A 12,982-nucleotide genomic window follows, 5' to 3' on the forward strand; every position below is an offset into this window, starting at 1 on the left:
CCACCTCGAACAGACACACAGGCACGGCATCTGCCTTCATGCTGCATATCAGAGTGGTTATCAAGTCTTGAGGAAAACTGAGCCTTTCCTGTAAGAGGGCTGTCCGCAATTCAGGAATTGTTCGTGGTTGTGGATTGCACTGCGCTATTCTTCGCCCAAGAGCATCCCAAGCATGCTAGATTGGATTAAGGTCCGGCGAGTATGCATGACATTCAATACGGGTAATGTCTTCTGTCTCCAGATAATCGGACACAAGATGTGCACGGTGTGGGTGTGCATTGTCATCCATAAAAGGAAGTCCGGACCATATGATCCACGGAAATTGCGAACACGTGAATGTAGAATTTCATCCTGATAACGTTGTATCGTCAAAGTTCCTGTTCCACAATATGGATGTCCGTTTTCCCATCCAGCATGATACCACCCCACATCATGATGGAACCACCTCCAAAGGACGGCCTTTCAACAATGAATTTAAGGTGATATCGTGTTCCTGGCTCTCCACACGAATATCCTACCAGAATCAGATGACATGATGTATCGAGACTCATCAGAGAACATTAGTCGTGCCCACTGGTCTTCTCCCCATTCGACATGTTCCTGACACCATGTGTATCGTGCACGTTTGTTCTTCCGTTTCAACGGTACACACAGTACAAGCTTCCTGGCATACAGTCCTGCTTTATTCAGCCACCTACGAACAGTTCCACGGCTAAGATGTCATCCCGTATCTTGAAACAAATCATTTGCCAGTTGAGAGCATGACTCTTTTCGATTACATCTGGCAGTGATTGTGAGAAACAGTTCACATGGAATTCATGTGCCATTTCCACTTGGAAGCGACCCATTTCCACTCATCCAATTATTCCACCTTGATGTCTAAGATTCATTTCAAGGTATCTACACTTAATATCCCATGCACGAACCACCACTTCACTGCTTGAGGACTGGGACAATACAAGGTTGTGGTTTGCACTGGCAGGCAGAAGCTGTCATCTTGTTTTATAAGGTGCTGATCACGCGTTATGGAGGGCACTCACACTGCCTGTGCTTGTTTATGTTTGTACGTGTTTCATACAAGTGTTGAATGCGCATTACATCTCACCTATTCCACGTTGTACAGAGTTGCGTAAGTTTTGTGGAGCAGTGTACATAAAATTGATGTACAGTGCACAACATAAGAAAGAAAATGAAGCACTCACACCCTCCTTGCGACAGTTCTACCTGATGACAGACTGCTCGAGGCACTGCTAGGTGGAGGCGTTAGTAGGTTAGAGGTAAGGAAGGAAATTAAGTGCAGACCACCACTAGTGTTCTAGGGTTAATCATAATGTCTAAAATTTTACCTGGAATTTGTAGGAACAGCTACTTACGTTCTAATTAATGATAACAGGGGTATAATGAGTAGTAAAATGAGTAAAAAAAACCACCTGTTTTGACTACCACTTGTGTGTATAAAATCAGAATTTTCTTAAATACTGTCTAATGAAAAACCTGTGGCATGTACTGGGCATGCCTGACATTATATACTCTGATGTCTTCGGCTTTGAGTTTTTAAATCCACTTTTAACACAAATAGGCTAATTGGGACTGGACCTGCAGTTATTCAAATTGCAATCTCTCTCCACTGGACATCAAACCTGGAACCCTTTGGTTACAGGGAAACGATGTTACCACTGTGACAGTTGGTGGGGGAGACCAGCCACATCCTGAGCCTAAATTTAACACTGGAACCGCAGCTGGGTCATTTTTGACCCAAATGCTATTCCTTTATTTTCCCACTTCTTTCTGTTTGAACCTGGAGTGCTATAATTGCTTGACTTTTCATCAATAAAAGTTGGTAACAAACACAAGTAATTTCACTTTTCGATGATCTCCCCCTACCTCCCCTGGGAAAATTCCAGATTTACCTAGAACCGCAGTTGGGCCACTTAAGACGAACTACCGTTTCGTGATTATCAATTGAGGGATGGAAATAACAGCACATAAAAATAATCTCTTATGCATACTGCATGTTTTATTTGAAATTTAACACACCCAGAGTACTTTCATATGAAATATGAAGGACAATATAAGAGTATTATGTAGTTTTACAGGGTAATGAGCACACACAATAGTTTTTGGCTGTGCAGTTTTTTGCAAATGATTTTCTTACAAGCGTGACACTTCACATACGATTTGTTTCCTGTGCAGATTTTCTTTACTTGACACCGTGTGTGCTTTTCTTGTCTCTCTGGAATCTCATCAGGGATAGTGTTGTGGAAGTTTGCCATCCTCGTTGCTGCATATTTCTCAGCAAGCTCCTCCCCTAGTTGTAGAAGGAAGTCTCTTCCATTCAATTTCTTCTCATGCAATGCATTGTAGGCAACCCATGCATTTATTCCTGCCAAATCCAACAAGTTACAGACCGTGTGAACTGGCCAGCATCTGGATGGTGCTTTCACGGAGAATTTATGGGTCATCCGATCCACCACATCAACTCCATATTTGGGGTTATTATAAAATATTACTTAGTTGGGTTCCTTTTTTTTTTTATCAGTGTCAATTTGAACATCAGGATGCATAGTGCTGAGAAAGAACATTTTTGGAGTGAATTGACAATATAGAGAAAGTCTCCAATTTTGTTAATTTTCGGTATACTAACTAATTTTCAATTCAATTCAATGGTCTTTATTCTTGGGCAAGGTTCAGCAAATGCTGATCTACCACCTAACCCGACAAAGAAAAATGTAGCAAACTACCTAGGTACATTATTATACATGAAGATTATAAGACACTACATAAGTAAAATAACATAAAAGAAACTATAAAAAAAAACTACTACTACACAAAGAAAATTACAAAAAGAAAAGAGATGACAAAATATATACAGTGCGTGTGTGCCAATAAATGAAAATATAATAATATACATGTATTATTACTTAGTTTCGGTCCAGTTTTTTTCAATAACTCACAGGAAACAGTTTTTAATCATATGTGGTCTTACTTTGCTTCTGATCATCAATCAGTGAATCATATACTGCCCTACAAAAGTGTCTGTAGTTCAGTTGTTTTATTTCCTTCGGGAGTGCATTCCAGATTTTAGGTGCCATGTAACTGAATGAAGATTGCGAAACAGAAGTTCTGCAGCGAGCTATATGGAGATTAGCGGCGTTTCTGGTGGAGTAAGAGTGCGTTTCACTCCTGGCTTTAAGCTTTACACTCAGATAATCCGGGATGTTTTTATTTATAACATTGCAAGTAATGCATGCCATGTGCAGTTCTCTCCGTCTTGCCATGTTGAGAATTTTGTGCTGATTAAGCACAGGGAGAACGTGTTCGTGATTTTTAAATCTGTAGACATACCTCATGCATGCATGAGAGCCTTTTTGTGATTCTTGGCCCGTAAACAACATCGCAATAATCGAAAAGAGGATATATTAAAGATTGGACCAAATTTAATTTAATTTTGGGTGAAATAAAGTCAAGAAGCGTGTAAAGGCTCTTTAGCACCGAATATCCTTTACCGTACATGTTCAGACCAGTCTAATTTTTGATCCATGGTCAAGCCCAAATTTCCTATTGTTTGTGAGAATGTTGTGTTCTGCGTTTCAATTAATATTTTGCATTCGCTGAGATTAATTTGTTTCGAGAGATTATTGTTTCCGATAATAGTAAATGTAGATTTATTTAAATTTAGAACTAAGCCATTTGATTCACACCAGTTGCTTATATTTTTCAAGTCCTGATTTAATAGTGCAATCGCATTTTGTAAATTAAATATATCTGTCGATATATACAATTGCGTGTCATCGGCATAACAGTGCACGTTACAATATTTCACTGACGAAATCAAGTCAGCAGCTGCTAACGTAAATAACAAAGGACCAAGGATTGAACCCTGAGGGACGCCAGCATTCACTAGCAGAGGCGATGACAGTTTATCTGTTAATACACGCTGTTGCCTTCCACGGAGATACGTCTTGAACCATTTGAGTGTTATTGGAGAGAATTTGTAATATTGTAGCTTTGCAAGAAGTAGTGTATGTGGTAGCGTGTCAAAAGCTTTGCTGACGTCAAGCAAAACTAACATTGTTACATGGGATTTGTCCATTGCATGGTAAATATCGTCGGTCACTTTCAGGAGAGCAGTTTGCGTGCTATAGTGAGGACGAAAACCGGATTGTTGCAGAGGAAGAATGTTGTAGTCGCCAATGTACTTACGAACTTGATCGTTTACTATTTTCTCAATGATTTTTGAGAGTACCGGCAAAATACTAATGGGGCGAATGTCATTTACAGAGCTTGGATTCTGTTTCTTAGGTATGGGAATGACCTTTGCCTCCTTCCAAGAATGCTGGAAAGAGCCTGTGATGAGGAAATAATTAATGATATGCGTTAATGGCGGAAGAATTTGGGGAAGTGAGAGTTTTATCATTTTTACAGATATGCCGTCAACTCCGGCCACGTTTGATCGGATTTTGTACACAAATTTTCTGACAACGGATTCATCCACTTCACGAAAACTGAAATCAGCCTCACCTTTACTGAAACAGCCAGCGTAATAACGCTCACACTGCTGAGAAACTTTCTCTTGGTTTATTTTCAAGTCGCGGCATACGTTCACAAAGTGATTATTTAGGACATAAGCATCATTTAATGTGGGAGAAACTTCCCCGATTTTGTTTTTACCACTATAACCCCAATTCCGCATATGTTGCCATATGTGCTTCGAAGCATTGGACGAATTTATGATATGTTCGAAATACGCTTTTTTCTCCTGTCTTACGACCGATGTTGTGAAATTACGTAATCTCTTGTATTCGGTCCAATGTTGAGAATTATTTGTCCGCTTAAATTTCAGTAGCTCGTTATCTCTTAATTTGATGATTAACTTAACATTTTCTGTTGTACAGGGTGCTTTTCTCTTAGTTGCGGGAATGGTTTTCAATGCAGCATGTTTATCAAACACCGCATTCAATTTTTCGGTGAAGAAACACACTTTATCTTCAATGTTTGCAAATTCCATTAATGTATCCAATTTATTTTGCTTAGGTCGTTTTCGAGGCTGTCTTTCACTATCGCATTATAGTTCCTGTAAGTAATAGTCGTCCCCTTAGGCTTTGTTTTGCTGAAATGCAGAGAGACATATGCCAAACAATGATCGGAGTTGCTGACTGGTACAGAGACGCCAGAATTTTTGATATCAGATAAGTTATTTACGAAGATCTGATCAATTAAGGTTTGAGTGTTATGTGTGATACAAGTGGGTTCTGTTAAGATTTGGGAGAGCTGGAACTGTTCAGCAAGTGACAGGACGTAACGTGTGTCGGGCTCATTTGGCTTTAAAAAATCTACGTTTATGTCACCTAAGATTACTAAATGATGGACTTTGTGATATATATTCGATACAATATCTTCAATGATTGATAATTTGGAGTACGGAATATCACCGGGCCTATAAATGCCGCAGATGCCAATACTGTGTTGCTTTTGACGGATTATTATTACGATAAATTCAATATTATTAATCTCTTCAGGAATAATTTATCTCTCTTCTACCGCTAGCTCCGAACGCACGTAAAATAAAATTCCGCCGGCACCTTTATGCTTGCGGTCTTTCCTAATTACGTTGAATCCTGGTATGTTAATTATTTGATCATTTGTGTGTTCCTTAAGAGCCCGTATCACCGCTGGTGACGATACCTAAAAAATAGGTTCTTGCGTCGACCTTCTGTGCTCGAACAGTCAAGTGTGTGGCATTTAAATTTTACTGAGTTAAAGATCAAATATGAAATTTGTTATGTCGTTAAGCCTTTTTTTAAATACATTATTTATTACGTAGTTTTCCTTATCTCAATTTCGTAAAATTCACTTGCTCGCCAATTATATGTAATAACTTAAATCAACATTTTAAACAACAAGAAAGCTTCTACTGTTCTTCTACAGCAAAGAAATGAAACTGATCTTACATAATTTTCTTTAGAATGTCTGTAGTTTTTCGACGTACAGAGCAATGTATGTAAATTTTAACTTTGACTTTTCGAAGCTGGTCGCGCTAGCCGTTTCCCCCTCTGTACCGCTCGCGCCCCTCATGAACCCCCCTCCTCTCCCGTTCCTTTTTTCTTTCACAATTGGCCAGTCTTCCTCAAGTGGCAAGAAAACCGCATGCTGAGAGCTAGGAAAAGAAAAAAGAAGGCAGGGAAATGTTTTGGGGGGAGAATCAATGGTTTGGGCGATGCTTGTAAACAGTTCTTCACTACGCGATATCCTCATACTAAATCACGATGGGGTTGTAGTGCAATGACAACAGTGAAGGACGGTGGATTTCCCCAGTATATTGTTCACAAATGGGAAGGGCTGATTGCACAGACTAAAGTATACCTTTACAAAAGGTTTGCCCGCGAAAGAAAAATTGTGCCAAATTATAACTTTTTTTTGTTGTGAGAACACGAAAGTCCATTACCAAGGAATTTTTTTTTAGGGTGAAGGTGACTTTACCCAAAGTTTTTAGGTAAATATTGTGTAAATTCTATCTGGTGGTGGATTATCATCCAGTCATGCAAATGAATGACTTTTTAGCTGTCGATCATAAATAAGTTCAATGAACGTTCATTGTAAGTTTGAGATATTCCTGAGGGTCAATGGTAAAAAATACTTGATGACCTGTTATGGAAATAGTGATATTTTTAAAAATTTTGAACGTCCGTTCAATTTAATTTCGAATTTGACTCTCTTCATGATTTGTAAGTAGGGGGATAAAATATATTTACTTAATACTTTACTGCGTTATTTTATCACCAATTACATATATATATATATATATATATATATATATATATATATATATTACAGTCAGACCCAAAGAAGTCACAACATAAGATAGTTCTGTGTCATCATATACAAAAATACTTTTAGGCATAGGTCTTATGTAAAATAAAATACATTAATTATATGTTGTTTTTTCTTTCCCAAAGACATTATTTAGTGGAATAATATGACAGACTTACTATTGATAATGACCATACAACCCACACCATAAAAATTTCATTCACTTCAACTTTCTGGGGCCGGCCACCGTGGGGGAGTGGTTAGCACATCGCGCTACGACACCAGGGGTCCCGGGTTCGAATTCCGGCTTGGCCGCGGATGTTTGTGAGTGTCCATTCATCAATTTCATCATATCATCACTCATCCCCATCTTCGCACAAAAAGCGAAGTAAAATAAAGCAAATCAATCAACTTTCTGGATATACGACAGATCCTCCGATTATGGGGAGCAAGGGCCTTGATAAGAGTTCAGCTGACGAAATAAAGCCCTCATTCCATCTCACTGTTTTTATTACATTGATGGGAACAAAACAGGGTCGTGTGTGTTCCGACGCACCTAAAATCACTTTATTAGATGAATTTCAACTTCAGTCGCACCATTGTTCTCTGCTGGCGCATTATTTTCCATCTCTGCCGTTCAAAGACTATTGTACGTATAAACGTGGTTTAGTACCGCAAATTCAAAAGTACTACACATGATTTATTCATGTGCAATATATGGGCAATTCTGCAGACACATACAGATAATACAACTAAAGAATAAAATATGTGGATGTGTTAATAAGAAATTTGCTAGTGGGAGAGTCCAATTACATAGGAAGTAATACACTACCCTTTCCTTACGTAGTTACTTGGAACTTTCGTAGGTCTGAAAATAGTATTTACTTTTATTTCTATAAAAGCATAATGTTGTTTAAGAACGGTTATTAGATTCCTCTGCACTAAATTTCTAAGTGAGGCTATTAAGGGGCAACTTCTCCCTTCCCCCCATTTACTCACCGTATGCAAACAGTGTGAATACGTTTTTGCTGAAATGGGAAAATGAACCACAGCAAGAAACTAATAAAATACGTCTGTTTTTATGAACAGCTGCAGAATTATCTACAAACTTGTTGAAATTCACAGTTTTGCTAGCTTGTACTCATTGGACGAAATACATACAGCCAGGGACGGAGCTACAAGGAGGTTAGGGGGGATGAAACCCCAACAACATATCTAAGCTCCCTGTAGCCCCCAGATTTTTATAGTACGGTAGACGCCTTTCGATCGAAAATTAAAGAAGTAGAAGCTCTCTTACGTAATATTTTCCATTATAAAACTTCCCTTAGGGCAAGGCCATTGCAATGTTCAAGTACATTTCCTGCTTTTATAAGATCGCAAGATTATTACAACGTGTTGTACGTAAAATCGTGGTTGGAGGTGGCAGCTGCAGATCTGCATGGATCAACAACGGACATTGATTATTTAATACGTACTAAGTAATTGTTAAATCACAAGTCTCCAAAATTGCCAAACAAGATTTACAGATACTCTGCTGCCTATCTGGTAGGTGGATGTGTTCAGTGGCTGTGGGATTGCTGTTTGGTTGTTGGAGGGTCAAACGATGATAATACGATGCCTACGAAGCTAAATGATAACAATTATTATCCTATGTAAATCATGTCACTATTTTTGGAACGAGTGTTAAAAATTAATTTTTATAAGTTGGAGGATGTTACCAATTGTATTGTGAAGGTAACACTGAGAGAACAAACATATTTTCAGTGCAAATTCACCTACACTAGGAGACAAAAGCATTGACTATCAATATCATTGACATAAATCAATGGATACAGTTGCAGCTCTCGCACTGGGCAGATGTGATTAGTAGTGAAAATAACTACCAATAGTTTTATGTGTGTTTCACATCTGATTCTTCTCCATGGAATAGAAATTGGCCACTCGGCATAAATTATTTTCCAACGTCATAAATAATAATTTATTAACATGTAGACCTAGGCTTACAAGGAATAAAACTGCCCAAGCTTGCTGATTTTTGCACTAAATTGCAATGTTTAGTTGCACAAAGGCTAATCGGGACAAAACCTACAGCCTATAGTGGAATCCGGGCCACTTAATTAAATGTGCCTAACCGTGGATCGAACTCGTGACCCGTCCATTACAAAGCATCATTATTACCGCTAACCGAGGCGGGAAGGTTCACTCATAATCTTTCTAATTATTAACATTTAAGAGTTAGTTAGTTTCTTTAGTCTTTTAATTCCTTAAAAATTTTTGCCTCTCGGATGTTTTCAATAACAAAAATAGATGTAACGATGAAAGGATTGAGAAAACATCGCTGACAATTATGTTCATTGCAAATACTCGAATGATAAACTACAATCAAAAAAGCTGCCCCCCGTGGTGGAGTGATTAGCACATCGCGCTTCGACGCCAGAGGACCTGGGTTCGAATCCCAGCTTGGGTATGGGTGTCCATTCATCAATTTCATCATATCATCACTCATCCCCCATATTCGCAATTAGCCAAAAGTGACGGAAAAGCCATGTAAAGTAAACTAAATCAATCAATCACTACAAACAGAAAATAAACTTGACGGTTCTTGAGATGTTGAACGTCCTCCAACTTTCAAAAAATCATTTTTCACACCTATTCCGGAAATTGGAAACACCATTTGTAGAGGATAATAATTTTACACATTTAACTCTATGTATAACCTATAGAACCAAATAACAATCTCACAGCTACTGAATAAATCCACTTACCAGGTAGGCAGCAGAATATCATGTCAATTTCGTGACAAGTTTGGCGACTCATGATTTAACAATTTCTTAGTATCAAATGATCAGTGGCCGTTGTTGATCCAGGCAGATAAGATGTTGCCCTGCCCTTCCACGATTTTAGAACACATGGTAATAAGGTAACATCTTCCTGAAGTAGGAAATGTACTTGAGCATTGTAATGACCTTTTATGAAAGTTTTAGTTTTATAATGAAAAAAAAAAAATCTTGTTTCGGTCGAAATGCTTCTACTGTACAATACAAATCTGAGGGCTAAGAACTATTTTGACGGACGGACTCCAACCCTCACTACCCCCTTTAGCGCCATTCCCGAAGTTCAAAAGTCCTCTTAGAATTTATTAAAGGAATATGAATATGAACCTTCCAAATAACTGCATCACACACACACACACACACCCACACCCACACACACACACCCACACCCACACACACACACACACACAAACAGGTCTTCACTACTTATATGTATAATTAAAAAAAAGAAAGAGCATATCTGAAAAAACATCGGCACACATTTATTTCTTTTTCATTTACAACTTGTGCTTTGGAAATAAAAATTAACCTCGTACAGTCTTCATCATTTCAGTCAGTGTATCTACACAAAGGTCATCTTATATTACGGTCACACGGACATATCGTGCTGTAAGTAATATTGTCCACGAAAATTTACACATCCAAAAAAGTTTAATTTCTTTGTTGCAATGTTTCCTCCTAGACAAACTAAAGTACAACACTCGAGATTATTCCCTTATTAATTAAATAATTATTTTTTATAATTATAATTTACAATTAACTCTCAAGGATAAAGTTAGCACTTTTGTGTATTTATTACGCTACTGCGTCTTCTATTCCCCAAACAGAATTCTTGCATTACGTTGAGAAATATTCTCAATTCTTTATCAGACACTGGAACACATACACAAATTTACAGTACAACTAAAATTTATGAAAGCAATGGCATTTATTAATAACTGCTAACTACAATCCCTGGTATTGTGCAGCAAATTATACATACATAATTCATTATTCACATCAACAACATTTGCTAACATTAGGGTGGATTTGCTATCTTTGCCTATAAACATTATTGAATTTTAAATCAATGTACAAGTGAGTTTATAGTTTACATATTACTACATTTCCTTTCTTGTTATGAGCTTCACCACATTAGTAGAGTCTAATAAAGAGTATTAAAGGATTACGAGGTTAATGTAATTTCACGGAAAGTGATTCTGATATCTACAAAATCCTTATGTACTTCATTCTATAAGTTTTTCTGTAAAGTGATTTGAAGCAGTGATTTCTTCCCAAAAAATCATCTGATTGAAATCTGGATTTAAATCAATCCACCTTGGCTGATACCAAAAGTATAGTATTACAGTAATTTATGGATAATTTTGAAAGTGATGTATACGAATGATAATTTGGTTAACAAATTTTACACACCTACTAAAATTTCTTATGGTTGTTTTCAAATTTTGTTTTTAATGATTGTGCCTAATTAGTATTTTTCAGGAAATTTTTAACTATTTCAAGTTTTTTTTAATGTACCTGAGGATTTTTTAGCCTAATTAAAGATTTTTAGAACCTACTTGAACATTTTTGGATTGTAGAACCTATTTTAGAAACCTAAAAGCACACGTCTTTAGAACATAAAAGTCAGAGTTTACTTATTTCAGTGGCAGCTTCCGGCGGGTTTGTTTCTTGGCATTTGTAAAGTTCTCATTTTGATTTTTTTCCTGGTGTCTCTTATGGGTGAATTTTTCCATTTCGTCAACTATATACTGTGGGTTTCTGATGGGCATTGACCTTCTCCGTCTAGGATCAACTAGTTCAGGAAGTAGGCAGTCCATATAGAAGTTAGTTAATGGTGTCTCCATCTTCTGTGACCAGAAGTCATCATCCCGGTGAATAATTTCAATCCGTAATCCCTGCGGTGTCCACAAACCAAACATGCAATATTGCCTTCTGGTCACATGCAATTGGCCTTGTACTTGATAATAGAAATGGTGATTCTTATTCACGTCACCGATTGAACGTTTGTCTTTGCTCACGTTCCAGAATGAACATTTCCTTTGTAGAATCAGGTCTTCGGGCGATATCAACGCACCTGATGATGGACACTTTACCTCGACCAAACCATCTTTGCCTATTACTCCATCAGGAGTTGCTCCTAGGAATGCTTTGAGGGGATCCACGAAGAGTCCACACTCTTCAACCTTCACACCCATTTTTTCTTCCAGGCATTGGATGGCAGTCTTCTCATGACTTCTACCCCATATCATGGCGTCGGTATCAAAATCCATATAGAGGAGAGATGCCACTAATTTCTCACATGAGGTGTAAGGCTTACGCCTACACACAGCACCAAAATTGGAGGCTGTCAACAGCTTCCTACGAATTTCCTTCCAATGTCGGCTATTTCTTTGTAGCAGAGTTCGGCTTTCCAGATCTTGTCTTTCCTCATTTGTAGAAGGCAAAGACGCCAATAGTTCTTTTTTCGCAATATCGTATTCCAAAGGTGTCATGTCTGGTGATGGTACATTTGGTCCATAACTAATTTCCATGGGTGTCACATTCTTCACACTTCGGATGGAGCGTTTCTTTATCAAAGTTTTCTCCCTCATTGCACGTTGACGACGTCTGCTCTCCACAATTTTTGTATACTGGCCTGGACTCGTCTGGTTCATAGCCTTGTTGAGCTTGTAGAAAGGTTTCTTACTGTTGAATGAAACAACGGCGGCATAGCTCCTAGCTCTGTAGCTCCTCTTTAACGCAAAATTTACTCTTTTCCCCCCTACAAATTTAGCAATGACATTGTTGAACTGTTCAACGGCGTTGCTATCAAGATCTTTCAGAAGACTCCGGGCGTTTCTCTGAATTGTATGTATGTGTATTTCGTTTATCAGAGGGAGGATACCTGCAGTTTCTAACTCTGGAACCAAATTTTTCTCTCCTTCTTTCGAACCTTTACAAAAATAGGATGCACAGGTTCCATGATCGCCAAAAATATGCCTCGGCACGTTAGATACATCCTTACGAAAATTTGAAATTTTTTCATGTTCGTTTACAGTGCTCTGCTTTGCCCAGTGGCGAGCAGCTGAAACAACAGCAACACGCATCCTCTTGATACTTGATCCTAAAATCTTACGTAAATTTACGTTTCGCAGTTTGCTGTTGGTGGCAATGTCTTTCAATTTGTTGCCGTAGTTTCGCATGATATGATTCCGGCATTCTATTTTATCGATATTCAAATCGACATAAGGCCTGGCTTGTACTAGTTTGGTGTAAACACTACAGTCTCCGTCTGCAATGAGCGTCCCATATTTTACACCATACATATCCAGACTTGACTTAAATCCTTCCGCAAT

Source organism: Lepisma saccharinum, chromosome 12 (genome assembly GCF_977018435.1).
Source record: "Lepisma saccharinum chromosome 12, izLepSacc3.1, whole genome shotgun sequence".
NCBI classification, from domain to species: domain Eukaryota; kingdom Metazoa; phylum Arthropoda; class Insecta; order Zygentoma; family Lepismatidae; genus Lepisma; species Lepisma saccharinum.